Consider the following 26,254-nt stretch of genomic DNA (forward strand, 5'->3'; position numbering starts at 1 on the left):
CCTCCTCTCCTTTTCCTCCTTCTAGTCCCTATTTTCACAAATTAACATATTATAAGCATTAACTGGCAACCACCCTGAAAGGAGATGAGGCAGTGAGAGGAAAGGAAGTATTACTGCCAAGTTTTAACTAATTCCTGCTGCCAATTCTGTGGCATTTGCCACGGCTGTGAAATTGCAATAAACAAGGGGCTGCGCTTATGTTTCTAACCTTTCCACTGTTGGTGCCGAAGACACGAACTGAATGTTGAATACCAAGCTGTCACTTTCTAAATGTACTACATATTCCTTTGAAAGAAAATTGAGGGAGGCTCAGATTGGGCTGGGGTTAGGGACAGGGCTGGGAGGGGAGTCTCTAAAACTGTGGCTGAAAAATAGTAGTTTCTTTCATTAAAAGAAATTTATCATCCTAGTAATCTAGTAATGAACTGGCCTAAAATGAGTTATTAATTTTCTAAGAATTAACCTGAAGCATGTATATGTCTCATCCCTCACAAGTATAAAGGAAAAAATGTTTTTTAAAAACACCTTTCATTGTTTTAAGAAAGATGAAAAGTTGGGAATGGTGAGGAAGATTGTCAAATGAAGATTACAACAGCCTACGGCAATATTCCCACCTGCCTTAGTAGCTGCAGGTTCTGTTTCCATTCATAGGTCAACACTATTCATTAAGCAGGTATTCTCTTCAGAGTCAGAGGGTACTCGGTACCTGAAGGAAAAGACAGTCTATATGCATACATCCTGTAGCATCTAGCCAGGTGGCACACAATAAATGTATCAGCTGTGGGCTCTTGCTCTGTGCTAATGTTTATATGTATTCTCTTACTCCATCCTCAAGCCAACCCTACGAGGGAAATAAAATAATCACCCCAGTCTAGAAACGGGGACATATAAGCTTAGAGAGGTTAGGTAAACTGCCAAGTCACAGAGGTGGCCACATACCCAGGTTTTCAACAAATTCCTTTAAATTTTTGAACCTTTCAGTTTTCTTTAAGTTCTTACAAAAGTATTCCATGCCTGGGTCAGCAGTGAGCCATCGGGAGCCATCTTTAAGGACTGGTGCACAGGTTGGCTCTGCTGCCTTTCACACGTGGCTTTCAGGTCCAGGTCCACAGCACATGCTCATGTTTGCATTTTTCCAGCCCTCAGGAAGGGGAATAGGGGATCTAAGCCAAGTGTGTCTTTCTTTTAAAACCAGAAGTTGAACTCTGGCCATGCTTGTAAGCACTCATATCCCATTTGCACAAACTTGGTTACATGCCCACACCTAGCTTCAAAGGAGGCTGGGAAGTGGGGCACCTGGGTGGCGCAGTCGGTTAAGCGTCCGACTTCAGCCAGGTCACCATCTCGCGGTCCGGGAGTTCGAGCCCCGCGTCAGGCTCTGGGCTGATGGCTCAGAGCCTGGAGCCTGTTTCCGATTCTGTGTCTCCCTCTCTCTCTGCCCCTCCCCCGTTCATGCTCTGTCTCTCTCTGTCCCAAAAAGAAATAAACGTTGAAAAAAAAAATTAAAAAAAAAAAAAAGAGACTGGGAAGTATAGTTTCTAGTTGACAAGCTGTGAGCCCAGCTACAACAGCAGTGTGTGTTGTGCTGGGAGCTGTTGGGGTATTCTCTGGTGCTAAAGGAAGGAGAATGTGGGGAGAAGGAGGGGGCAGGCAGGTGGCAGACAATTAACAGACTACCAGAGTGCTAGCCTGAAATTTTGCCTTAAAAAAAAAACAAACAGAGCTATTCAAATAGTAGAAGGAAGCTCATAGAAGAAGTCCTTAAGGGACTTAGTCAATTTTCAGGCTATATATAAATGTCCATGAAATATTATTCAAGCAGGTCAAGGACCTTTACTGGGCCTGATTCTAGCACTAACTAGCTGTGTGACCTTAGACACATTGCCTGTAATTAGTTTCTCTCAGCCTATTTTCTCATCTGTAATTTTATCCTGATAATATCTGCCCCAACTGTTGATAAGGATAAGGATTAAATGTCATATCCATAGACAGACCTTGGGACAGAGTAGTTGCTCAAAATGATAGCTCTTTATTACTGTTCAGGCAATAAGCTTTCAGTACTCTTTGTTACGTAGGAGAGAGGAGGCAGAGTAGGGTTTGGCAAGTGAGGAATTTGTATACAGATGAGAGCTAGCCTAAGAAACTGGAGTAGCAGAATAGTTGGGACTTCCAAAAGAGCAAAATATGTTTATATCCTAAATTAACAGTGACCATTAGTAAGTTCAATCAGAATTAGGAAGGTATTATATCTTTTCTTGGTATTCTGTTTTTTATCCAAGAGCATCTTTATTTTGTCTTCATTCTTGAAGAGTATTTTTGCTGGGTATAGAATTAAGGGTGAACAGTTGTGTTTTTCTTTAAGCACTTTATTTTTTTTTTTTCAACATTTATTTATTTTTGGGACAGAAAGAGACAGAGCATGAACGGGGGAGGGGCAGAGAGAGAGGGAGACACAGAATCGGAAACAGGCTCCAGGTTCTGAGCCATCAGCCCAGAGCCTGACGTGGGGCTCGAACTCCCGGACCGCGAGATCGTGACCTGGCTGAAGTCGGACACTTAACCGACTGCGCCACCCAGGCGCCCCTCTTTAAGCACTTTAAAGATTTCTTTTTTCCTCATTTGTTTCTGATGAGAGGTCAGCCTTAATTCTTACTGTTGTTTCCCAGTGTGTAATGTGTTATTTTTCTCTAGAGGCTTTTAACATTATCTCTTTAACTTTTGTTCTCAGAAGTTTGTCTATGATGTACAGGGAGTATAGATTTTTTTTTTTATCTTGTGGTTTGTTGAGTTTTTGAATCTGTAGATGTGTTTTTCACCCGATTTTTGGTGATTTTAGTCATTTCTTTAAATAATTTTCTCTGCCCCATGCCCTCTCTCCTCAACTTTTTGGACTCTAGTTTCACTTGTGCTACACATTCTGATATTGTCCCACAGATCCATGTGGATCTGTTCATGTTTTCATTTCTTCCTGTCTGTTCTTCAGAATGAATAATTTCTGTTGGTTGGTCTTCAAGTTCACTGACTCTTTCCTTTTGTCATCTCTATTCTTCTACTAAGCCCAACCAGTGATTTTTATTTTAGATATTTTTTTTTCATTTCTAGAACTTCTATTTGAATCACTTACCATTTTTTGTAGTTTCTTTTTCTCTACTGAGATTTCTTATTTGTACATTCATTAAAAGCTTTTTTCCCTTTATGTTCCTAGGTAGTTATGACAGCTGCTTTAAATTCTCGGCTAATTTCAAAATGTGGGTCATCTTTGGGTTGATTTTCATTGCTTTCAATTTCTCTCTCTCTCTCTCTCTCTCTTTTGATTTTAGAAAGAGAGCACATGTGTGAGCAGGGAAGAAGGGGTAGAGGGAGAGAGAGAGAGAATCTTAAGCAACCTTGGGATCATGACCTGACTTGAAACCAAGAGTCAGACACTCAACTGACTGAGCCACCCAGGCACTCCACTTTCAGTGCACTCTTCAGTCTCAGTCACATTTTCTAATATATTTAGACATTTGGATAGTGTCCTGGACATTGAATGATATATATAAAGATCCTAGATTTTTTTGTCTTTCTGAAAGTTACTGGCTTTGTTTTGTTTTGTTTTTAATAAAACAAGGAGCTAACTTGTTTAGAGAGCAGCTGAAATCTCATTTAGCGCTTTCAGCCTCACCTGGGCTGCTTGGAGTCTGCCCTAGATGTAAGTAGTTTAGTGGTCATCTGGAGACTTGGCTGTTTATACACAAAATTTGGAGCTCTTTTTCTGGCTCTTTCTTTTTTGGGGCATCTCTCACTTTACTTTTAGGCTACTATGGTAGCTCTGAACTCTTTTCTCTTTCCTCTTATTCCTCAAGCTGGTAGGACTTCAGACCTTCTATCCTAGTGTTAGCTGCTCTGCTCAGCATGGACTAGGGCCTGTCTTTAAAGTGAAAAGCTACAAAAAATGAAAAAGTCATCCAGTACCACACCTTCCTCCATTTGTTGGCTCCCTTCCAGGTCCTGCTTTTGATTGCTTTCCAGTGCCTTTGGGTATTGTTTATTGATATTTTGTACAATATTATAGTTGTTATCTGTGGTCCAAAGAGGGTGGTCCAATAGCGGCTTCTCTTCCATTACCAGAAGCTAAAATGCTTGCTACATTGTAAAACATAGTAGGATACAAATAAGTGTGGTGGATTAAAGGTGGTTCAGATTCTTAAAAACCCTTCTTATTGAGACATGGAATCTATGCTCCTTTCCCTGGAATCTGTGTAGACTCTTCTTTCACCAATGGAATATGATAGAAGCAGCACTGTGTCAGTTTGGGTAATGTTTTAAGAGAACTTGTATCTTCTGGTTTCTGTTCATGGACATCATCTTTCCTAGAGCCCTCAATTTCCATGTAAGGAATGTGGCTGTACTGAGGCTTCCATACTGTGAGCAAGCCCAGACTAACTATATGGAGGGGGTATGTAGAGAAACAAATTCAGTTATGTATCTTTAAGGAGAGGAGGTAAGGAGAAAGAGACAGAGACCCAGACAGCCACCAGCTTGCCAGCTCCTAGTCTCCTCAGTTATCTTGGCTGAGGTCTTAGGCATCATAAAGCAGAGATGAGCCATCCTCATTGTCCTGTCTGAATTCTTTACCACAAAATCATGACATATATAATCCTAATAATAAATTATCATTTTGAGCCACTAAGTTTTAGTTTATCTCACAGAAATAGTGAACCAGAATATTAACAAGTTCATATTAGTTTTAATAATGAATAAAGTTTTTTATGGCAAAGACTCAACTGCCTATGTTATATCCAAGACATTGGTGTTCACAGTCAGAGTGAATCTACATTCTATATCTGTACTACCCCAATTTTTTCCCTCTTAGCTGCTTCTGGAATTATAAGGACAGAGTCTCAGGAGAAAATAACTAGGCATTAGGGGTTATACTTTGCAAATCAACTTATTTTTATTATAGCAAAAGCAGCAATGCCATATTTATAGATGAAGAAACTGAGAAGCAGTTTAACTAAGGATAAGTGGCTGGAGTGGGGTCACCATGGCAGTGCTAGGATTTGCATCGAGTGTTCCCAAATTCACTGCTTAGTTCAGAGAACATATTGATTGATTATTGATTGATTTCTGACAAGTTAGATCAATGAGTGTAGATGAATTTAAAATAGCTACTATTACTCAATTGTGAGTCTTAAAAGGAAAATCAAATACAAGAGTTTGGGTCTCCTTCTTTGCACTGATCCTGTTAACATCAATTAGACTGTGTCCTACTATGATATTCTAATTTTTAGTACAAGGAGAAAATGAATTGATTTCAGGGTTGATATCCCTTAACATTTAAAAGGAAATACTTCTATTGAAAATATGGGCACCTTAACCATACAATAAATGGCTTGACATTTGTGAGAGCAAAACAGTCAATATAAGCAGAATTTTCATATTGAAAAATAGATCATTAACCTAGATATTTCTAAGTTCAATTTCAAAAAACCTGAGTATGTCATTAAAATGCTTTTCCTTCTACTTTCTCTTGATTAAGGTAGCCTCTACCACAGAGGCATTGACTGCTTTCCCTAATTCCTCTGACTCCTAGATAGACTAATAGTCTCTATTCTTTCCTCCCTCCTCACTGTTTTAGTAACAGGGTAGGAATATCCCCCATAATGTTCAGGATCAATTTGGAGACAGAGATTCAGTCATGTATCCTGATGTGGTGAGTAAACATTAGACCCTTCTATTTTGTGAAAGGGTCTATGTTCTATTTTTTTGTGAAAGTCTATGTTCTATTTTTTGAGTGTGTTGACAATAGAAATAAACCAGGCTGGGAATTAATTCATAGGGCTCCCTCCCAAATTACCATGTTACTATGTCAAAAATTTTTTTATTTAAATTTATTTTTGAGAGAGAGAGTACAAGTAAGGGAGATGCAGAGAGAGAAGGGGAGACAGAGGATTTGAAGTGGGCTCCATATTGACAGCAGCAAGCCCGATATGGGGCTCAAACTCACAAACCATGAGATCATGACCTGAGCTGACGTCTCAACTGACTGAGCCACCCAGGCACCCCATGTCAATTTTTTTGACACTTATCCATTAATAGGTAAAAAGCTAATTTCCCTCCTTTTAAATATGAGCTGGCATTGTCCTTCATTTTAAATGAATAGAACATAACAGAAATGATGCTGTGTGACTTCTTAGGCCGCTTGGGGAAGACAACACATATGATTCACTCTACCTGGAATGCTCAGCCCTTCCTTACCTCCACTCCAGTTAGATAACTCCTACTCAGATCGAAGATCTGGGATATAGAAGTGAGTGAGTGAGTGAGTGTGCGTGTGTCTGTGTGTGTGTGTACAGATGTGCATGTTTGAGATGAGATGAAAAAGCATTTGAAGCATTGTGTTTTTTAGGTCCTAGTGATTTTTTCAAAGACCTGAATTCAGCAAATTTTCTACTCAAGAACGTACATTATTGACTAGCCTGTGCTATTTCTTCTCCACGCAGCCTAATCTTCAGCTTTAGACCCAACTCTTCCAGTGAAGGAGGTGCTAGGGAGGAGTAAGAGATGGGATCTGTGCAAAACAAACTCAGTGTTAATCTTCCAAAGGATGAAGCCCCTTTTAGCCTTTGGCTCCATGAAAAAAGAGTCTCTAGCCCCTGCTCTCTGAAATGAAACTGACTAAAGGACATGTATCCTTATTTATGCCACTGAAGCACTGAAAAATAGTGCATATTTAATTGCCAAAATGGCCCCCAATTCCCTGGTGTGTTTGGAAACTGGAAATTTGGATGGATAAAAGGGAAATAGAAAAAAATCTCAAGATTTCAAACTTTCAGAGTTTATTGACCATAAAGACAGTGTAAGAGCCTCATTTGGGGATGCTTAAGAAGAGGGATTGAATATAAATCCAGGGAATTATCCAGTTTCTTTGTGAGGATTGGCAAGGCCACATTTGGAATACCATGCACAATTCTAGTCACCTTATTATAAAAGGATATTGCAGAAATAGAGAAGGTACAACAGAGGGCAAAGAGAACCACATGGGGATTTAAGGATCTTAGCTAATCAGAGTGGTATTCTTTGGTAAAGGAGAGATTAAGTGGGAACTCATTAAAGTATAGACAATTCTGAAGGGAATAGAGACGATAATTGTTTCAAGGCTATTTGAGTTAGTGTCAAATACAAGAACAAGGGGTTAGTAACTTAAGCTAAGAAAGTGAATTTAAACAGGCATTTTCTGAATTGTGTGTAAATGATATAAAACAAAGGACTGAGGAAGATAAAAATAAGAGACATAGATTTTTCAGAGGAGGAAACATGTACTTTTTCCAATTTGGTTCATTTGCATTAAATAATGAAGAGTGATTTTTTTCTTTCCACTTTGAACAATTATATCTTATCAGCAGTGTTAAAATTAAAAGTGTTGGAGTGGCAATTTATAATTTTAAAGAATCTAGAGGGGAAGTTGCTAGCTCCAGAGAAAGAACACATGGTTAAAATCTTGTTGGCTTTTCTCTGCCTCAAAATGCCATAGGTTTCTTGACCTGAACCTGCCACAATACCACATTACTGTTCAGAGTTTTGGGCCACTGCCAGTCCTGGTGAAATTCTGCATTTGTTCACGCTATCATATCCCCCAAACAATAATTTCCAGAATGATAGATATGATTTTACTTAGGTATTTGGGGTGAGTGAGGAAATGATTTTATAGTGTATTAAAAAAAATATTGACTATAAGTAGTGGTTTGTTTCATCCTGACCTTAGGAACTGTGGTGTAGTTCGGATGACATTTATGAAGTATCATCTTTGTGCCAGGCACCACAGATGGTTCAGGGCCTGCATATAAAGTGGCCAATAGGTATTTACTGAACGGACAGCAGAACTTGGGTGACACAATGACAGTGGTCCCAAAAGAGGGAATAAGCATTGTAGTGGGGAACAGAGGAGGGATCATTTGAGTTGTAGCTAACAGGGTAGTGGTTAAGAGACAGGCTGTGGGGTTAGTTTGAAACCTACTCCATTGTTGGCCGTGTCATCTTGGGCATTTTACTTCTCTGCCCTTCTGTTCTTCATTTACAGAATGAGGGTGATAGGACTCCCTTTGTGGAGTTTGAGTCAGAATTAGAGTGAATTGATACATGTAAATTACAGATTACTAAACCACAGTGGGTGCTCAAAAATGGCAGCTGCAATTATGAGGCTGAAGGAATAGAACGGACAAAGGCCACAGAGCAGGAAGCAGAATCATCTAATGTGTTTAGCAGTTTCACGGATGGAAGAGGGGTGTTACTTTCATTCTCTAAACCTCCGTTTCTTCATCTGTAGAATGGAGATAATAATAATACCTATTTCATAGTGTATGCAATAGAAAATGCTTAGCACAGTGACTTGCAATTAGTAAGTACTCGGTAACTATTAACTGTTATTATTCCAACCTGCTTCAGTGAGAATTGTCAAGCAAGTGCTGTGTTAAACTAGCTTTGTCCCTCTTTTTCCCTCTGTTTTGCAAATCCTTTAAAAGGAAAAGGTAAGTGATTTAGCCAGCAAAATAGGGTTTGTTCAAGAATAGCAGAGAAACTGCAATTTGGGACAAGCAAACAATGGAGAACTATAGGCAAGTCTGGAGAAAAAAAGGAGGAGGCTGTCCTTTTATAGAGGAAAGGGGAATCGGGAGGGGTTGTTTTGAACAAAAGTTCACTGGAGAAAAATGAAAGTTTGAAGTGACGGTGACTTCTTATTGGCTACAGGTGTAGTTCGCTTTTGCTGGACCAAGAGGAGATCTTCCTTCTTCCTGCTGGACTGTGCAGGCTGCAATGAGTGGTACATGCACATAAAAGCCCTCCCTTCATGGCTTTCTGACTCAATTTTGAGTTAGATTTCCTCAACACATTTTCAAAGTTTTTACAAAGTGACCGGAAAAGAAACTGGTTTGTTTGCATCCCCTTCCCTTACTGCTATTATTTCTTTTATGTTACTAAATAAACAATGAAGTCTTCCTGCAAAGAGTTTCAGCGTCTCTCAGTTGTGAGGTACATGAAAATTAAGTAGCACAGACAAACGTGTCACTATATACCCGGTAACAATTCATGAGAGGCAAGTTGTTCATTTTATTTGTTCATTTATTTGTTTATGTATTCCTTTAGATTATAATCTAGAGCACAGATATTCTGGTAGGAAAGCATAATACTGAAAACCTTAGGGAAGCAAGGGTTTTACTTTTCACTATAGAAAATTCCAAATATACACCAAAGTGGAGAGACTAGTTTAAACTGCTGTGTCTTTGCGCTTGCAGCTTCCACAATTATCAGCACCTGACCAGTGGTGTTTATCTAGGCATCTCCTCCACACCCCCTCCTCTTTTTTTCTTTTAACAGAAATAAGATATTTTCTTTTGGAAGTACAGCAAAACCTTGGTTTGCGACCATAATTTGTTCTGGAAACATGCTTATAATCCAAAGCATTTGTATATCAAAGCAAATTTCGAGAACCATTAGCTCAGTTGTGATCATGTCACATTCGGCATCGTGCACTACTCGTATTGCAAGAGTAGTTTATCGCTTGTTTATCAAGTTAAACAAGTCTTGTTTATCAAGACATCGCTTGTTTATCAAGTTAAAATTTATTAGAGGGGTGCCTGAGTCACTCAGTTGGTTAAGTGTCTGACTTCGGCTCAGGTCATGATCTCCCGGTTTGTGAGTTTGAGCCCCATGTAGGGCTCTGTGCTGACAGCTCAGAGCCTGGAGCCTGCTTCAGATTCTGTTTTCCTCTTTCTCTGCCCTTCCTTTGATCATGCTCTGTCTCTCTCTCTCTCTCAAAAATAAACAACAAAAAAATTATTAAAAAAATTTATTAGGGGGGTGCCTGGGTGGCTCAGTCGGTTAAGCGTTGGACTTCGGCTCAAGTCACCATCTCCCGGTTTGTGAGTTCAAGCCCTGGGTCGGGCTCTGTGCTGACAGCTCAGAGCCTGGAGTCTGCTTCAGATTCTGTGTCTCTCCATCTCTCGGCCCCTCCCCTGCTCATGCTCTGTGTCTCTCTGTCTCTCAATTATAAATAGACGTTAAAAATTAAAAAAAAATATATTAGAAATGTTTTCTCGTCGAAAAATGAAATATGGCCTTTTGTAGCAATGTGGATGGAACTGGAGAGTGTGATGCTAAGTGAAATAAGCCATACAGAGAAAGACAGATACCATATGGTTTCCTCTTATGTGGATCCTGAGAAACTTAACAGGAACCCATGGGGGAGGGGAAGGAAAAAAAAAAAAAAAAGAGGTAAGAGTGGGAGAGAGCCAAAGCATAAGAGACTGTTGAGAACTGAGAACAAACTAAGGGTTGATGGGGGGTGGGAGGGAGGAGAGGGTGGGTGATGGGTATTGAGGAGGGCACCTTTTGGGATGAGCACTGGGTGTTGTATGGAAACCAATTTGACAATAAATTTCATATATAAATAATAAAAAAAAAAAAAGAAATGTTTTCTCGTCTTGCAGAACACTCACAGAAGAAGTTACTCGCTATCCAAGGTCTTACTGTACTTCAATTTGTACCTCTGAAAGATGAGAACTCTTTTTTTAATTATATCTTTTTGTTTATTTTTTGAGAGAGAGTGTGTACCTGTATGCACGCACAGGGGAGGGGCAGAGAGAGAGGGAGAGAGAATCCTAAGCAGGATCTGCACCATCAGCGCAGAGCCGGATAAGGGGCTTGAACTCACGAACCGTGAGCCAAAATCAAGAGTCAGATGCTTAACCAATTGAGCCACCCAGGCACTCCTAAAAGGCCAGAACTCTTTAAAAAAATAACCACGATACTATTATCACACCTAAAAAACTAACAATAATTCATTAATATCATCAAATATCTAACTGGTATTTGTATATTTTCCAATTGTGTCATAACTTCTTTTGCAGTTGGTTTGTTTTCACAATCCAAGCAAGTTGTATACTCCACATTTTTTTTATATGTCTCTAAAGCATTTTTTAAATCTCTAGGTCCTCTCCTTTTCATTTTGTTTATTCACTGAAGAAGCCAGATTATTTTTCTCATAAAATTTATCATATTCTGGCTCTTGCTAAATGCATTCCCATAATTTAACACATTCTTCCGTTCTCTGTATGTCCTATAGTAAAATCAATAGACTTAATCATATTTAAGCTCTACTTTTTTTGTCAAGACTACGTCATAGAACATAATGACATGAATGCTTCATGTTGCATTACATCAAGAGACACATATTATCTGGTTGTCTCCTTTTTTGTGATTTTACAATTGGTCAGTAGGTTGAGGGGTTGTTAGCCTGATCCATCATACAAAGTTCCCCTTTGGCCTTTCACCTAATGGTTTGAACAGCCATTAGGGATGGTTATTTAGATCCATTCTTTGCAAAACAGTGATATAATTCTATCATTCCTTCTGAATTTGTTACTGTAGTTATTTTATGAAGAACTTTGGCTTAACAACTATTTGGCTACCGTGAGGTATTGTTGGAACAGAAAAGGCAGGATGAATATTGATTCTTTCCTTTTATATATCAATTTCCAGACTATGAGTTGCTTTCTGGGCGTCACCTAAAGTTATTAATTATATTTTATTATTTTTTTGCACTAAGTCTTGGTAGAACAGGAGCCAGCAAAGGGTCCTATACAGAAAGGCGGTCCCAGGAGGGGGCCCCCAAAGGAGGCTTGCTGAGGAGGGAAGCTTGGGGACAAATAACCACTTTGGATATCTTTACCCCCAACCGCCCCATTTCAATTCCACTTAAAAGCATTTACTGGGAACCTAAGATCCTGAGAGACCTAAGCACTGGGGATTCAAAACGAATGTGACACAGTTCCTGCCCCTGAGGAAATCACATAGCTGCTCTGAGAGTCTGTGATTAAGTCAGGGAACGCCAGCATGCTTAGGACAGGGCAGGACCTTCTTCCCCTCGTCGTACATTTCGGCCGCCCATTCTCCACGCCTCTTCTTCCTTCCATCCCCTCCACCAGCCCCACCCCAGACAGAAAAGCCTTCTATTAATTTGGGCGTAAAATTCGTAAAACGACCAAACAAAACACAACAGAATTACTACCTACCCTCCATGCTGTCCTAGTAACTATAGTCTTAGATGGGGGCCAGTTAGGCACTGGGATTACATAGTTCTGGTCTATACCCCTCTGGGGCTCACAGATTGCTGGTGGGATTGACACGTGAAAGACAAGCACAAGGCTCAGAAGGAGATGTGCAGAGATATGATATGGGATCCCTGCGAGATGAGAAGGAGAAGGGTGGGCGCTGACTCAGTCAGCTTGGAACATGGAAATTTTGTCTCAGAGAAGGTCAGGCTCCAGCTGGGTAAAGCTTTGCTCACCCTCCTCAAACCTTTGACCTTGCCACCTGCTCACCTCAGCAGAGAGCCCCATACCCCCCCCCCCCCGGAAGAAGCTGCACCCCTCCCCCTCATGAACCTACCCACTCCAGGCACCATCGCCCACTTTACTGCCCTTCCCAGCATTCTCCTGGAGGCGCGCAGCTCCTGCCTTGCACATGCGCTCTGCGGCGCTTACCGCCTCCGGGCTCAGCCTTGCGGACACCCACGCTTTTTCTGGAAGGAGCGGCCCCAGCTACCACAGAGGACGCGCAGGTGCCTACTCAGAGCCCTCAGACTTTTCAGTGTTTCCTGGTGTTTGGCAGCAGGTAGGGGCTGCTCCCCCACTTCCCCCGCCCCAGCTACTCCCTTGCGGGACAGGACAGTTCTGGGGCAAGCGTTGGCACAGCCTTCCAGAAGTACAGAGGGAGTCAGCTTTGATTGATACCCGGCACCTTTTTCCCCACTCCCGTACCACGATACCCCTCTATCCTCAAAGAAACACTTGCCGGTGAATCCCTATTTCAGGGGCTGTTTCAGAGGAACCCAAAATGAGATGACTCCCAGGATCTCATGTTTGTCTTGCCAAAGCCACTGAGTGCCTCCCTGTTTTCTAGCTCCAGTGGGCACTTCTCAGTCCTTGTTTTATCTGATCAACGGCGAAAGTGGCCACACATAACCACCTTCTTCATGAAACACCCTGATACCCTGTGCTCCTGGTGTTCCTCACAGCTCCTGTCATTCCTTTTTAAAAGTCTCTTTTATGGATTTTTTTTTTTAAATCAGCTTTGCTGAGCTGTAATTCACATACCATACAATTCACCCATTTAAAACGGACTGTTCACTGGTTTTTAGTATATTCACTGAGTTGTTCAACCATTTCCATAATCGATTTTATGACCTTCTCATCACTTAAAACAGAAACCTGGTATCCATTAACAGTCACTCCTTATTTTTTGCTTGTCCAAGCCCAAAGCAAGTACTGATACGCTCTGTCTCTATATGTTGGTCTGTTCTGGGCATTTCATATGAGTGAAATGCACATAATGTGGTCTTTCTTGACTGGCTTTTTCTACTTAGCATAATGTTTTTAAGGTTTATTTATGTTGTAGTATGTGTCAGTAGTTTATTCCTTTTTATGGCTGGATAATAGTCCATTGTGTGGACATAGAGCACATTTTATTTATCCATTCGTCCATTGATGGACTTTGAGCTGTTTCCACTTTATGGCTGTTATGAACATTTGTGTACAGGTTTTTGCATGGACATATGTTTTTATATCTCTAGGTACATATCTCAGAGTGGAATTACTGGGTCATATGGTAACTATGTTTAACATTTTGAGGAACTACCAGACTATTTGCCACAGAGGCAGCACCATTTTGCATTCCCACCAGCCATGCACTTTCACTTTCTTCACATCCTTGCCAACATTTGTTATTTGTCTTTTTTATTCCAGCCATCCTAGTGTGTGTATAGTGGTATCTCATTGTGGTTTTGATTTGCATTTTTCTAATGGACAAGGATGAACGTCTTTTTATATGCTTATTGGCCATTTGAATATCTTCTTTGGAGAAATGTCCTTTGTCCATGGGCTTATTTTGTAAGTGTTGATATTGCTTCAGGTTCACTCAGTGTTGATTACTTTTTCTCTTCTGCCCATGCACATACACGTTAATCCCACTTCTTATTTATTCCCTTTTCATTTATTGAATCGTGTTATCATTCAACAAACGTTTGTTAAGTTCCTAAAATGTACCAGGCACTGTGCTTAGTGTTGAAGCCAAACAGGTATGAATAAACACGTGTGGTCTTTGCTAATGAGAATCTTGCATTCTTACAGGGAATGCAGGTATTAAATAAAGAAGCAAATTAGTTAGGAAATGTAAGATTGTGGAAGAGCTATGACATCAATATGATTAGAGTGGTGAAAAGAGTACTGGTAGTTGGGTGAGGCAGGTGGGCATCACTTTAGACCAGTGATTGAGGAGGGCCTCTCTTAGGAGATGATATTCGAGCTGAGGCCTCCATGGTAAGAAACAGTCATAAGAAAAACAAAAATGAGCATCCTAGGCAGAGGGAAGCAAGTAGAGGGATGAACTTTGTTCAGGAACAGTGAGAAGGCCAATGTGGTTAGAGTGCGGTGAGCAAGGGGGAGAATGGCCGGAGGTGAAGTTGAAGGCAGGCAGGACCTTCTTTGCAAAGGACAGTCAAGAAAAAACTGACTAGACCTGGGACTCCTGGGATTATCCCTAATACGATTTTAGAGGGAATGGTCAATAAACCACCAGCATATAGGTGGCCTTCAAACCAGAAATTAAAACTTCTCTTTGTCTCCTCCATTTTCTAATTATAACTCTTCCCACATAGAAGTAAAAAAAGATACTATACCTGAGAACAGTAATAAATAAAAAAACTGGCATGAACCATTACTTTGTTTAAAATAGAAAAATAAAACCCAAACCAGCACTACAGGGTGACAATTTATGGTGTTGGAAATGTCTTCAGAAGTCTTTTTAGAGTTTTGTGTTGAATGTTTATGGAAGGTGTAAAATTCTTATAATGCCAGCGTTTTATGAACAGTGCAGTTAGCAACTCCTTTTAGCTTGATCCCTGCTTTCAGAAAATGTGGATTTTCCTTCATTTATTCATATTGTTTCCAGTCCATCAAAAATAGACAAGATGTAACAGGACAGTCCATTTGTACCATTCTTTTTGGAAATAATTGCCAGAAGCACTTTATGGTTGTCAAACCCCTCCGATGTGACTCCTGAGCAGTCCTCTGTGTTAAAAAGCATATACTTCCCGCTCATCTTTGTATTCCTCTCCCATTTCCAGCACGGGGAGGGTAATCAGAATGGGAGAAGCAGCCCTTTAAAATTCAGTGCTGTACAAAGGGCAAGAAGAGGGGTGAAAAAGATATACGGAACCCCTGGAAGAAAAGGGAGGCATGGACTCCCTCTGTTTACAAATGAGCTTTATGAAAGAGTTCGGAAAAGCTCAGGTTTACCAGATATGCAGAACCATATGCATACATTAATTAAAGGAATGTGAAGGAGGAGGAGGGGATCTGAGAAAATAACAAAGCTGCAGTGTATGCGTGCAATGATTTTTCATTCTGTTTCGCTTCAGCTCTGCCCCTGCAACAGAGGATCTAATCAATCTGCCGGCTATTAAGTTTGTTAATTGATAATGCATACTAATTAGGCTGTGCGCAGTTACTTAAGAGACTTTGCTAAGGTGATTGTAGGCACAAGTCCAAATGGAGTTTAAAGTATTCTGTGTGAGGTTAAAACCCATCAACCAGAATAGATGGATTTTATATTATAACAGAAGGCACAACATACCCATAAGTATTTAATGTATTGCACAGTTATCCATTATTACATATTTTAACTCTACAAAATAATTAAAAATGTAAAAACAGCTACTAAAAACTATAACTAAATCACATTGGTGAGGGTGTGAAGAAGTGTCAATGAAAGAGCTCTATTTTCTCATCAAGGTAAATGTTTAATTTTCTCATTTTTATTTGGGAACAGTTAGGGTTAGCAGGGAGGAGGCTTTGTGAGAAGCAAGACTCACCGAACTCTGTGGACACCAGAGTCGGTAAAAAGCCTCAAATGGCAGATTGTGATACCCATGTTTCAAAGGTCAGCACTCCAGAGGCTGCTCAGTTGACCCATAGAAACACATCATCTGGGAGCTCAAGGTTGAAACATGTTTATCAACCATCAACTTAACTGCTGGTCCCATGGTTTGTACTCTTCTTTTGGAATGCTGTTACTTTGAGAATGGACTGACAAGGACCTCAAGCATTCTCCATGTGTCCCTTGAGAAAATGTTCTCAAGAAGGATGGCTCATCCCTCTCTATGTTTTGGAGAATAAATCAGTTCCAGTTTAAGCCCAGGAGATAGGTCTAGGTGGTTCCAAAAAGATTTCTCCAGATCAGAGTGACATCCCACTCTATTCTGGTGAATTTCTCAGGTTCAGATGGATCAATGACCAACTAAGAGCTCCAAAATCAAATCACAAGGCTAACCTAGAGAAGATCAAAATTTCTCATGAGGCCTTAAAATCTCCCTGTTTTTCTGGAGGATTCAGAGACTAACTTCATGGACTTTTTATTCATTCATTTAGCAATTATCTCTTAAGTAGATTATATGTTCCAGGCACTGTGCTGTGTACAAGGGATACCAGGAATGATCAAGATAGGCAAAGTCCCTTACCTGCACATAGCCTGGAGTCCAATGTATCTAGCATATATTGCCAGAGAGAGCTTTCTAAAAATGAAGATGTATTCATGTAACTCCCTGCCTAAAATTACTGGTTCTTCCAGGATGAAGTCCAAATTACTTAGTATGGCATATGAAGTACTCCAACCTTATCTCTTAAGACCTCCTCCTTTCAATAAAATACTTTTTGGGAAACATGTATGTTCTAGGCACTGTACCAGGTGCTGCATATACTCACAAAGCCAAACAGTTACAGTCCCTGCCTTCAGGGAGCTCAGTATTGAGCAGACTCAAGCATATATGCAGGGCAAAATCTGTCTACAAGTTTGGGTCCAAATTAGATTTGTCTCTGGGGCTTCTGGGCAGAACTGTAATATGGCAGTTGGTTGTTTCCAAAAGTTGTGTTACTATCTAATTATTGATATAATGTCCTTAATTTGGAGGCAGTGGGCAGAAACAAGTGGCTGAGTTGATATAAAAATTCTGCTAGGCTAATCCACAAACTAACGTTTAAGAAATGGAGTAGGAGGAAAGCTTCCAAGGAAGACTATTTAGCAAAGCAGAGAGTGCGTCTATTTTATTTTCATTCCTCAGGCAAATGGAGAATTCTCACAGAAATTTGAAGCTAGCAGGAGGCAGTAGTGTAGATAGTATGCATTTAATTAACAAATGAATTGTGTTCCTACAGTGTGACCATTGAACCTGGAGCTGATCTATACTGCTTTGTTTTAGCTATTTTGAGATGACTGAGTTCAATGACTCTGTGTAAGGAAAACTAATCTCTGAATAGTCGATTGAAAGCATCTAAGAGAAAAAAATAACTGGAGGCCCATCATGCTAATGAGTCAAACATTACTAATTTGGTCAAATAGCATAATATAAAAGATTGGGGTGAGTAAAAGACTTTGAGAGAATAAGCCATTTCCAAGAACAATTTGTGCAAGCTAGAGTTTATCTGAATATAATGAGTATATATTAAATATAGGATAACCCATGGCAGTAGCATGAATGCACTAATTAGCGCATTAACTAAACTATTTCTTGTAAGCATGTGCCACTGGCACAAGCATTTACTCTTATTGAACCAAAACCAATGATTAGATAAAAAATGTTGAAACATTAAAAAACTATATATGCAATTATTTTTCTTCCTTGTTAAGAAGGGATGACAGTCTTGTATTCTGACTTATTGATAGTATAGTGTGAGTAATACTGAAAATGAATAATTTTCTGAAGACTGGGTTTTAAAAATAGATTCTAGGTGAAAGAAACAGGAATGAAAGTCCTCAGTTTTGTGGCATCTATTCACCAAAAATGAAGTCTGATGCTTATCAAGCCTATAGAACTCTATGCCAAAGTCTGTTAAAGTCATTTGGGAATAAGTATTTTCTTTTTATTTTTCTTAAGTTTATTTTGAGAGTGAGAGAGAAAGAGAGAGAGAGAGAGAGAGAGAATCCCAACCAGGCTCTGCACCATCAGCGCAGAGCCTGATGCAGAGCTAACACTCACGAACCATGAGATCATGACCTGAGCTGAAACTAAGAGTTGGATGCTTAACCAACTGAGCCACCCAGGCGCCCTGGGAATAAGTATTTTCTGAACTTTCACTGGAATAATCAGTAAGTCTCATATATACTTATTTTTATTTATTTATATGAATTGAGAAGATAATAGTAATCTTTTCATATACAGATCTTGAGAATTATTAGTTGGGGTGGGTTAATTGCTATACCATATAGTCCTAAAGTCTCAGTGGTGTAACATTAAATGTGTTTTATTGTTGTTGTTTGTTTTCCCTTTTCATGTCAATCCAATAAGGTTGGCAGGAAGACTCTACTCAGTCTTTCAGGGACCTATGCTCCTTGCAGTTAATGGCTATGTTGTTCTCTAAGGCCTTAACAGGATTCTATGCATTTAGCTGACATAAGGGAAAGAGAAAAGAAGCTCGTTATAGGCCAGGTCTAAAGGTGGTATATGTCACTTCTGCCCACATACTATTGGGAAGAAGTTATCAGATGGCTGTACCTGACTATAAAGGAGACTGGGAAATATAGTCTAGCAGGTTGCCAGGAGTAAAAAAGAACATCTAGCCACTTTTTTACTAGGTAAGATTAACCGAAGCAATGTCGCTAAGAAAAAGGGCGGTAACCAAAAGTAATAAGCGTCTTTCATACTTGGCTACATTAAGGCAGGCAACCAAAACTGCATTGTTTACTACATATCCTCCAGAGATGTTTTATTAAGTTAAATCTGATCTGGAGAGCAAGGGTTGCACAAAATAGTGCAATAATAATTCCAAAGAAAAGTTTCATGTTATTGAACCACAGTATGTTGAGTTAAACTAGTTTCATCAAACGGGACCCCTCTTGCACTGTTGGTGGGAATGCAAACTGGTGCAGCCACTCTGGAAAACAGTGTGGAGGTTCCTCAGAAAATTAAAAATAGACCTACCCTATGACCCAGCAATAGCACTGCTAGGAATTTACCCAAGGGATACAGGAGTACTGATGCATAGGGGCACTTGTACCCCAATGTTGATAGCAGCACTCTCAACAACAGCCAAATTATGGAAAGAGCCTAAATGTCCATCAACTGATGAATGGATAAAGAAATTGTGGTTTATATACACAATGGAGTACTACAAGACAATGAGAAAGAACGAAATATGGCCCTTTGTAGCAACGTGGATGGAACTGAAGAGGGTGATGCTAAGTGAAATAAGCCATACAGAGAAAGACAGATACCATATGTTTTCACTCTTATGTGGATCCTGAGAAACTTGACAGAAACCCTTGGGGGAGGGGAAAGAAAAAAAAAAAAAAAGAGGTTAGAGTGGGAGAGAGCCAAAGCATGAGAGACTCTTAAAAACTGAGAACAAACTGAGGGTTGATGGGGGGTGGGAGGGAGGGGAGGGTGGGTGATGGGTATTGGGGAAGGCACCTTTTGGGATGAGCACTGGGTGTTGTATGGAAACCATTTTGACAATAAATTTCATATATTGAAAACAAACAAACAAAAACTAGTTTCATCAATGTCTGAGCCCAGGGGAAGTTGGTGTGTATAGACATTCCACCCCTCTGCATGCCCTGTGGATGCTCTGGCATATAGAGATCCTGCCTGTGACCCACCACTCTTAATTTCTGTCACCAACCCCACTGACACCTCATTTTTCTGAACATCAGCACCCCACAGTTTAGGGTTTAAGGATGCACTTAGAATAGGCCACTGGTGACTGTGAGACTGAGGGATCTAACTGGTCTATAAAAGTGTATAAAATCTTTAATAGGCTTCTAAGGACTCAGATTGGTCACAAATCACAGGTTTATCTGTATACAGTTTGCCCCAATTCATAAGAGGCAAATTTCATAACACAGTTAAATTAGAATATAGTTATTTTCTTTACCATAAAATCCACCAGTTGAATTCCTTTAACTGTCAGACTTCTTTGGCGTAGTCAGAATATGAATTTATATTCAAAAATTATAGATGCTACCAGAAAGTAGTATGCCTCTTTAGTAATATCTAATGTATCATATAACACATACTAATAGGTAGATATATGGATAAGTAGGTACAAATTTAGTTTGCTATACTATCTTTTTTTTGTTGCCTATTCAGCTATGACATAACTGTTTCATTTTGTCTTTATGAGAGAATTTATTTAAACATGAGTAATTTTGGTATCATTCTATTTCTTGCTGTATTTTCATAATTATTTTCTAGGTAAAAAATCTTTATACAGTTTGGTGTGCTAGAAATCAAATACTTTTTTAACTTAAAAAGTGGACATTTTTTTTTAATGTTTATTTATTTTTGAGACAGGGAGAGACAGCATGAATGGGGGAGGGTCAGAGAGAGAGGGAGACACAGAATCTGAAACAGGCTCCAGGCTCTGAGCTGTCAGCACAGAGCCCGACGCGGGGCTCGAACTCACGGACCGCGAGATCATGACCTGAGCCGAAGTCGGACGCTTAACCGACTGAGCCACCCAGGCGCCCAAAAAGTGGACATTTTAAGTAGCAGTGCTAAACAAGTTTTACAAATTTGACACCTTATTTGCTCCCAGAACTATCTTAAATGAGCTAAAAAAAATACTTTAGGGTATCAATTAATATGCAGATAATAGAAAATTGTTGACTTCAGCGTATTTCTACTGTCAATTCAATTATGTTAATTTTTAATTTTAAGAAGGAAGATGAATGTTTTATGAAGTATCAACAATTAACTCCAGTCATTCCTAGATGATGCTTACTGTCTAGAACATCAAAGAGGACAGAAACTTAACAATTGAGCATATCTGATTGGAGACTTTAGCAAGGTATCTAAATTAGTCGGTATTGCATCTGGCTGAATTTGGAAACCTGACATTAAGTAACTAAAATATTCATTGGTTGCTTGTTTGGTGGTTTTGGTTTTTATCATGTAGTGTTTCTAGGGATAGGTGTTTCAGGGCAGCTGTGGAACCAGGCTCTCTCTGATTCACCACTCTTAGCGTGTGTTTTGCATCTTCCATGTCCAAAATATGATGGCTGTGCTTCTAGGCATCGTGTCTGTATTCCAGGAAGGAAAGAGCAAAAAGATGGCTAAAAAGTCTGTCTCTCAGAAACTTTCTAAGAAACCTCACTCTCACTTTTATTCCTGTCTCTTTGTTGGATATCTTCTGTTTATCTCTCTGGAATTACTCCTCTGCTTCTCCATCTTGCTCTGTGCCCTGAGAGGCTGACCTATATGGACTACCTCAATAGATCCTTTGTCCTCTGGCTTCCAGAGGTAGCTGTAGCATCATTTGTTTTGGGAGGCCATTGGGAGGCCCTGGAAAGAGATGGGAAGGCAGGAGAAGAGTGCGGTTGAATGATACGTTTCCTTAACTCTTCCTGCTTGTTCATCAAATGTTGGCTAAATCCATCTCCTTTGACCCTGTGAATTAACTGAGAGTCAGGACTGGGAGTGGACAGGGACTGATGAGATCTGGAAAAAGGTTCATTCTACAAACAGCATCTGCAACAGATGCTTGCTCTTGAATCTGAGAGGAGCTGAGACACCTATCGTTGCGTGAAAATAAGCATCAGACTTGCTTACCATCAACCCAGCCTTAGGCTTTCACTTTGGGTTATAGTTTGCCAACAGCTCTGAGGGGATCAGATGTCTGAATTCTGGCCACATTACACTTCACAGTACAGACAGCTAAAACTTGGGTATCTCCCACCCTTTTATTATTTCTGGACATTCTTCAGGCCTTCGTCTAGCTTTCATTTATTTATATTTAAATGGAACCTCAAGTGAACAGAAGTGTTCTATTTCATTAGTTTATGACACATAGTCTTCATTATCCATGTGCGGTCCTATCCTTTATTTACTCTTAAAATGAACACTTATGAAACCAATCAGTCCCAAAACTAAAACGCTGACAGTAGCTTACATCTACTTCTGTGCTCCCCCCATCCTGTCACTTGTTCCCATAAGATAATCACTGTCCTAAAATGTTTATTTACCTTACATATATGCAACGTGGTAAATGTTTTTTGCATATGTTAATATTTATACATACACACATACATGCCTAAACAATTTTTTGGTTGTTTTTGAACTGCATAAAACATTACATGCTGTAGATAACTTCTGGGATTTGATGTTTTTAAACATAACTCATATTTCTTTTTTTTAACGTTTATTTATTTTTGAGAGACAGAGACAGAGCACAAGCGGGGGAGGGGCAGAAAGAGAGTGAGACACAGAATCTGAAGCAGGCTCCAGGCTCTGAGCTGTCAGTGCAGAGCCGGATGCGGGACTCGAACCCATGAACTGAGAGATCATGACCTGAGCTGAAGTCGGATGCTTAATCAACTGAACCACCCAGCCCCCCCAACATTTGTATTTTGTAGAAATACAAATAAGTTGTATTTCTAAGATCCATCCATGTTCTTGCATTAGTACTGCTGTATAATATTTCATTAGCTATTTATTCTTGTGTTGTGGGCTTTTGAGTCTCTTCTAGTTTTTTGGTATTTACAAGTAGTGCTATAATGAACTTTTTACACACATCTTCTGATGCATGCATGTAGGAGTTACTCTTGGCTGTATCTCCAGGAATAGAACTGATGAATCTTGGAGTGTATTAATGTTCACTTCTACAAAGTAATGCAACATTATTTTTATTTTTTTTAGTGTTTATTTACGTTGAGAGAGAGCACATGTGCACCTGCAAGCAGGGCGGAGGGGTAGAGAGAGAGGAGAGAGAGAATCCCAAGCAGGCCCTGCACTGTCAGCACAGAGCCTGACATGGAACTCGATCTCACAAACTGTGAGATCAGGACTTGAGCCAAAATCAAGAGTTGGATGTTTAACTGACTGAGCCACCCAGGTGCCACCCACATTATTTTTCTTTTCTTTTTTTTAATTTTTTTTAATGTTTATTTATTTTTGACAGAGAGAGACAGAGCATGAGCGGGGGAGGGGCAGAGAGAGAGGGAGACACAGAATCCGAAGCAGGCTCCAGGCTCTGAGCTGTCAACACAGAGCCTGACGCGGGGCTCGAACTCAGACTGTGAGATCATGACCTGAGCCAAAGTCGGACACTCAACCGACTGAGCCACGTAGGCACCTCATCCCCATATTATTTTTCAATGTGGTTATATAGTCCCACTTGTAATATATAAGAAAACTTCTTGATCCATATCCTTTCAACACTTGATATTGTCAGACTTGTTGGGTTTTGCAGATTAAATAAACGAGAAATGGTATCTCTTTGTGGTCTTGATTTATGTTTCTCTAATTACTAATGAGGTTAAGCATCCTCTTGGATGCATATTGGCTATAAATACTTTCTAGGCTGTGTACTGTCTATCCAGGTCTTTTGCCCATTTAAAAATTGAGTTGTTTTTACTTTTCTTTCTCAGATTTGGTAAGTTAGGTAGACATAAAATCATTGAAGACTTAGAAGATTTGAACACAATTAATAACTTTCATTTAGTGGGCACATATAGAATTCTCCTACCAATAACTGGAGAGTGGACATTCTTCTTGAGCGCAAGTGGAACGTTTCCAAAAATAGGTCATTTGCTAGGTCATATATTTCAACACATTTTAAAGAACAGTCACCACAACCTGGTTAGAAGTTAGTAACCAAAAGTAAGTTAAAAGAAATATTGAGGGGCACCTGGGTGGCTCAGTCAGTTAAGCGTCTGACTTTTCGGCTCAGGTTATGATCTCACTGTGCATGAGTTCAAGCCCCACATCGGGCTGTCTGCTGTCAGCTCAGAGCCTGTTTTGGATCCTCTGTCTTCCTCTCTATATGCCCCTCCCCTGCTCTCTCTCTCTCTCTCTCTCTCTCTTGAAAATAAATACTTAAAAAAAAGAAATCTTGATATATTTGGAAATCTAAAAATATTTTTCATGAAAAAAATAAAGTTACTTCACCTTCATCACCAGGATCCATATGCCTCCTCTTCTCCCCATCACATATGCCCTACCCAGCTCAGGGGCCTGGCCCTTTTGTCTTATCCCTGCTGTCCCATAGCATCGTATGCACGATTTCCCTCAGATTGCTGCACTAGAACATGCACTCCCACCTGACTCTCAAAGCCATCGCCTCCCATAAACTTAGAAAGAGGAACAGATGTGATGATGTTTATATAATTTATTTTCTTAGACCAAGTAGAAATAGGCTTTCAGAAACAACATCTCAACTAAAATTTCTGAGTGATAATGGTAATGATAATGTCAGTTCCGTTCCCATCTTCGGCTTTGTATGGCACCGTAAGGGGGTAAGCCATTAAGTATACAATAAAGAGCCTGCTTCCCTTCATTGGACATCTCAGAGTACACAAGAGTTTATGTATATACTTGATTTGAAAGAGTTTTCTAGGTGTAATTATCAGCTATCCCCATTTTTAAGCTTGAAAAAAGCACAGATTCTACCCTTTTCACATATGGCCACAGAGCTCAAATTTCCAGAGTGGCCTTTATTATTTTTTTAAGTTTATTTATTTATTTTGAGAAGAGAGTACGTGGGAGAGGGGCAGAGAGAGAGAGGGGGAGAGAGAGAATTAAAGCAGTCTCTGCTTGAATGTTGTCAGCATGGAGCCCAACACAGGGCTCTATCCCACAAACTATGAGTTCATGACCTGAGCTGAAATTAGGAGTCAGACGCTCAACCGGCTAAGCCACCCAGGTGCCCCAGGAGTGGCCCTTTAATTGTATCTCTTGTAAAGACAGAAAATCCCATTTTCCCCTGCTACATAAACCTCATGAATTTTGCCTAGCTTGCATCTCCTTTAGGGTAGGTGCAATAGCACGAGAAAAAAACCTACAAAAAGGAAAACAGGTCACAGCTGGAGTCTTTTGGTGTCTGCTACACAAAGAAAGCCCACACAGATCTTCCCTAATACCAATGAAGCTTAAGCTTCAGGGCCCTTACTCTCTGAAGGCCCTGGTGGGGACCCTAGCAATTTTGAATTTATGATTTTGTATTCTTTTTCTTAAAGAGAGACTGCAAATTGTGTGAGCTTAAGGCCCCACAGAAGCTGGATCTGCCTCTGAACATGGACGTTACCAAAGTACATATAAAGCTCAACTCCTACTTGGTACTGGGCCAAGCTCTAGAAGATCCTCTAGGCCATCCTCAATCTGAGGTTGGAAGAGGCTGGGCTGACTTGGGTTTGGAAATCAAAGTAAGTGATTTCAACTTGGAAAATGCCCCACCATGTAGACTCTTCTTCCTTTATTTCACTCTCCCAGCCTTTACTGGTCAGTATAAAAAATATACAACATTGAAATAACACAATTACTTTATTTATTTATTTAGGTTTTATATATTTTGAGAGAGAGAGAGCACATGTGAGCAGCGGAGGAGCAGAGAGAGAGAGAGAGAGAGAGAGAATCCCAAGCAGGCTCCACAATCCCAGTGTGGAACCCAGAGTGGGGCTCAGTCTCACAAAGCATGAGATCATGAGCAGAAATCAAGAGTCATGCTTAACTGACTGAGTCACCCAGCCCCCACAACTATTTTTAATAACAAATTATTTTCTTGCAGACTTCTTGAAAAGTGCTAAACTAATAGTTTATAAAGGTTAAATTCTAGGTTTATCTGCAAAGTAGGTTAGTGCTGGGTACATTTCATTATTTGGTTTTGTCTTAGAATCAGAGTGTGTGGTAGCTCTTCTTTATAGGTCTGTCTCAATCTCCACTCTAATTCAGTTCTGAACTCTGAGCCAAAAAGCCCAAGAAGGACCTTAATCAGATCACACATCAGCTTAGAATAGTGATTTTAGTGATTTGGACATCTGGCCACTTGGAACTGGATAAAGGCCACCAACTCATTTGACAAAAGCCACTGAACATCTGTCAGTATGGAAACAGCTCTCCTAGCTGACCCTGAATCAGATTTCAATAGCCAACCTCACAATGAAAGGGCATCTCTTCTCCTTCTATTATACAGATAAGTTGGTGCAATCCAGAAATATTCTACCAATATTCTACCAGTGATGCTCTCTTAAATCTATTTGGTATAAGTGCAAATGGTGTTAATCCATTGTCCCTTTCACCTGTACTTTCGCCTTACTGTAAGACATGTACAAAGGTGATGTTAGAAATATTGAGCAATACATGTGGCTTAGGCATTGAAGCAGGGTCCTGGAGAGATTCTGTATGGAGATCTTGGGCAGATGGTCCCAGAGAAGGGAGGAGGGGGACATG

The sequence above is a fragment of the Herpailurus yagouaroundi genome, unplaced genomic scaffold, assembly GCF_014898765.1.
Source record: "Herpailurus yagouaroundi ecotype Mexico unplaced genomic scaffold, PumYag 29, whole genome shotgun sequence".
Classification (NCBI taxonomy): Eukaryota; Metazoa; Chordata; class Mammalia; order Carnivora; family Felidae; genus Herpailurus; species Herpailurus yagouaroundi.